Raw genomic sequence first — 4,300 nt, forward strand, 5'->3', positions numbered from 1 at the left:
AACATTAGTGTAATGTAAAATAAGAATAAATGACCCTTGTTCCCCGAGGTCTTTTAGAGTCCGGCACTGAGAGAATGAATAGCGATGACCCCCCAGCGACCAGGTGGTCAGCGAGGGGGGCGGGGGCGAGGATTTTAGCCTTTTTCACGCCCCATTTTATGATATACTCAACTCAGAGTGTTTGTCCAGGGCTTGAAGAAAAAAGGTTAACAAGGATTGAATAGCAGACGATTGAAGGTGTAGCCCACCAGGGACCTCGTGATTCCATTCCTGGGCGTGCCGCTGTGTGCAGGCACGTCGTTGTACAAGAACGTCACAGATGCAATGATGCTGGTGGAAGCCAGACACAGAACTACCATGTCATGACATCTAGGAAAAGGAGATTGGGCAGCTAGCGGCCAGAATAGTGATTTCCTGCAGGGGAAAATGAGGGAGACATCTAAACTCCTTCCCCCCACCCCCCACAAAAAGGGAAGGAGTTATTCTGGGGAAGTCCATACTCCATTGAGCTTCACTGCCCTATTCTAGGATCCAGAGTTGTATTTGAATTACCTCTGGGTGGTGGAAGGCTCTCCCCATCTCTTTATCCCTTCTGTCTTACAGTTCCTTGTGGCAGACTGTATTTTCCAGAATGGCCACATTCATGTCTTCCACCCCAGGGTCCTCTTACAAGGTACTTGATCCTCTGGGGGAGCCAGGAGACTCTGGTGGAAGTGAGATCATGTCATTTCCAAGTCAGGGTAAGAGTTTTCTCCTGCTGCCTTGGGAACCCTTTCCCTTGGAACCCAGATGCTCTGCTGGGAAGAAGTTCAGGTTAGAGAAAGAGGCTTTGGGAGGTGTTTTTAGTCTACAGTCCCAGTGAGGTCACAGCCAACATTCACCGTCAACTCTCAGACATTCAATGCCAGCCACTAGCCCTGCAACTAACATCATGTGAGAGGCCTTGAGAGAGAACCACATCTATCAACTCCCAAAACCATGAGGGAATATGGTAAAATGTTGTTTTAACCCACTTTGTCCCATTGAGCTAACTCTGAAGAACCATTGGAATATTTATTGTGTTTGCAAAATTGAAAACTTGGGACTTAATGGGTTAAGTCATTAAGTTATGGGGTGATTTGTGAATAAGTGAAAGTTTAATGGGGCCTTCCCTTCCCCCACCTGGATAATCCTACTTGGTTTTCATGACTTGTCTCCAATGTCCCAACACCGGGAGACTTCTCTGATCTTTAGGGCTGGGTGAGGTGCCCCTCAATCCTGGCTCTCACAGTCACTTTTGAAGCCATCTAGCGTGTCCTCAGTATGCTCTGTTTTCACTGTCATGTCTAATGGTCCCATTAGACAATGAGACCATTCCTTGTCTAATGGTCCCACTTAAAACTTTTAACTCCCACTGGGCAGTGATTGCATGTTTTAAATCCTCTATGTTTGCAGTGGCTAGGAAAAAGAAAGGGAAGGGGGGCGCTAATAAATTATGTGGAAGACCAACTTTGTCAGTGATGCAGGTTCCTACAAATCAACTTGTTGGGTGGGAAAGTCAGAGCTTAAGGAGATAGGTTGCTGATTCCCTGTCCCAGTTGGGTAACTTCAGGCAGGTTACCCCATCTCATCTGTGTACCCCATCTCAAAAAATTTTTTTTTAATTTACTGAAAGAAATTAAAGAAAGCTTAAGTAAATGAAAAGGCATTCATTTACTTAATTATTATTAAGATATTAATACTACCCAAAGCAATCCCCTACAGAATCAATGCAATTCCTATCAAAAACCCAATGGCATTTCTTACAGAAAATTCATGTGGGATCTCAAAGGACCCTGAATAGCTAAAATAATTTTGTGTGTGCACACACACACTACCAATAGAACTCAAGGTCTCGCACTTGCTAGGCAAACACTCTGCTGCTGGCTGCACCCCAGCCCTCCAAAATTATCTTGAAAAGAAAGAGCATAGTTGGAGGACTTGTGCTTCCCAAATTCAAAACTTACTACAAAGCTGCAATAACCAAATGGAATGGTCTTAACATAAGGACAGATATATAGACTAATGGAATAATATAACTAATGAAATAGAATTGAGAATCCAGAAACAAACCCTCACATTTAGGGTCAGTTGCTTTAAAAAAAAAAAAAAAGATTCCAATATTGTTCAGTGGGAAACAACAGTCTTTTCAACAAATAATCCTGGGGGTCAGGTGCGGTGTCACACACCTGTAATCCCAATGCATCAGGAGGCAGAGGCAGGAGAATCATGAGTTTGAGACCAGCTTGGGCAACTTAGTGAGATGCTGTCTCAAAATTAAAAAAAAAAAAAATAGGGCTGGGCTTGTGGCTCAGTGGTAGAGCGCTTGCCTAGCGCATGTGAGGCAGTGGTTCGCTTCCCAGCACCACATTAAAAAAACTAAACAAAATAAAGGTATCATGTCCATCTACAATTAAAAATAAATTTAAAAAATTAAAGGATGTAGGGGCTGGGGATGTGGCTCAAGCGGTAGCGCACTCGCCTGGCACAGACGGGACCTGGGTTCGATCCTCAGCACCACATGCAAACAGAGATGTTGTGTCTGCCGAAAACTAAAAAATAAATATTAAAAATTCTCTCTCTCTCTCTTTAAAAAAAAGAAAATCCTACTTTATTAAAAAAAATAAATAAAGGATGTAGCTCAGTGGTAGAGCACCCTGGGTTCAATCTGCAGTACAACAGAGTCCATGAAATATTAAAGTGTACTGAGAAAATGGGATATGCACTTGTAGAATGAAGTAACACCACATATACAATAAACAAAAGACCTAAATTTAAAGGCCAACATTCTTAGAAGAAAACATGGGAGAAAGGCTTTATGAACTTATATGTGGCAATTTTTTCTTGCATCTTAACTCCAAACGTGAAGACAACAAAAGGAAAAATAGATAAATTGAACTTCATTAAAATAAAGAACTTTTGCCATCAAATGACACTATAAAGTAGAAAGACATTCACAGAGTGGGAGAATATATTTGCAAGTTATATATCTGATAGTGGTTTAACATCTAGAACATCTAAAGAACTCCTTATCATTCAATGACAAAAAGACAAACCAATTAAAAAATGGACAATGTGAATATATACTTTGTTAGGTCAGTGGTGGAGACTTAGTGGCGACTCAGAACAAAGCAGCCCCTCGGGAAAGGAACTGTCAATCAGCAAGATCTCCTGGTTAACACCTGTCAATCAGCAGGACCCCCTGGCCAATCCTGGAGTTCAGCCAACTCCCCTGACCAACTCCAAGGGGACAAGGAACCCTAAAAACACCTTTTTCTATCCCAAGCCCTTCCCTTCCTGCTGTAAGCCCCATAAAAGTCCAGTCCAGTCGAGCTTCCACGCGGTTTCTCCTCAGATCCTTCTCCTGTCCACTCTGTGGGTCTGATCGAGTTCCACCCCGGAGTCGTATCTCAATAAAGCCTCCTTCAGCAGCCCTTTTAAATCTGCCTCCTTTGGTCACTGCCCGCCTCGCCTGATCTGACATACTTCTCCTGAGAAGACGTGCAAATGGTCAATAAGTGCATGAAAATTCTCAACTTTATTACTGATAAGGGGAAGGCAAATCAAAATCACAGGGAGCCCACTTCATACCCATTAGGATGGGTATTATTATCATTATTTTTTTTAAGGAAAAATAACATGTTGGAGAAGCTGTGGAGAAATGGGAACCCTGATGCATTGCTAGTGGGAATGTAAAGTGGTGGAAAAGTTTGGCAGTTTATCAAGAAGTCAACATAGGTAGGGCTGGGGCTGTAGTTCAGTGGCAGAGTGCATGCCTCACATGTGTGAGGCACTGGGTTTGATCCTTAGCACCACATAAAAATAAACAGACAAAATGAAGGCATGCTGTTTATCTAAAACTACAAAAAAAGTTAAACATAGAATCAACATGTGACCCAGTAATTTCACTCCTTTGCATATACCCCATTGATAATGAGGACTAGAACACATAGTCACACAACAGTGTTCATGTGGCATCACTCACAATAGCCCAAAATGGGAACAACCCAGATGTCCTTAAAAGGATCAATGGATAAGAATATTTTATGATAACAACAAAATATTATTATTAATAATAATGAAAAGAATATTATTTTGATACCAAGGATTGAACCCAGGTGCACTTTACAATGGTGCTACATTCCCAGTCCTTTCTATTTTCTTAAGAAAGCTCTCTCTAAGTTGCCAAATTCTTGCTAAGTTGCCCAGGCTGGCCTCAACTAAATCTACAACTAAAAATAAAAATGAATTAAAAAATTAAAGGATGTAGCTCAGTGGTAGA

This window comes from Marmota marmota, unplaced genomic scaffold (assembly GCF_001458135.2).
Source record: "Marmota marmota marmota unplaced genomic scaffold, marMar, whole genome shotgun sequence".
Classification (NCBI taxonomy): Eukaryota; Metazoa; Chordata; class Mammalia; order Rodentia; family Sciuridae; genus Marmota; species Marmota marmota.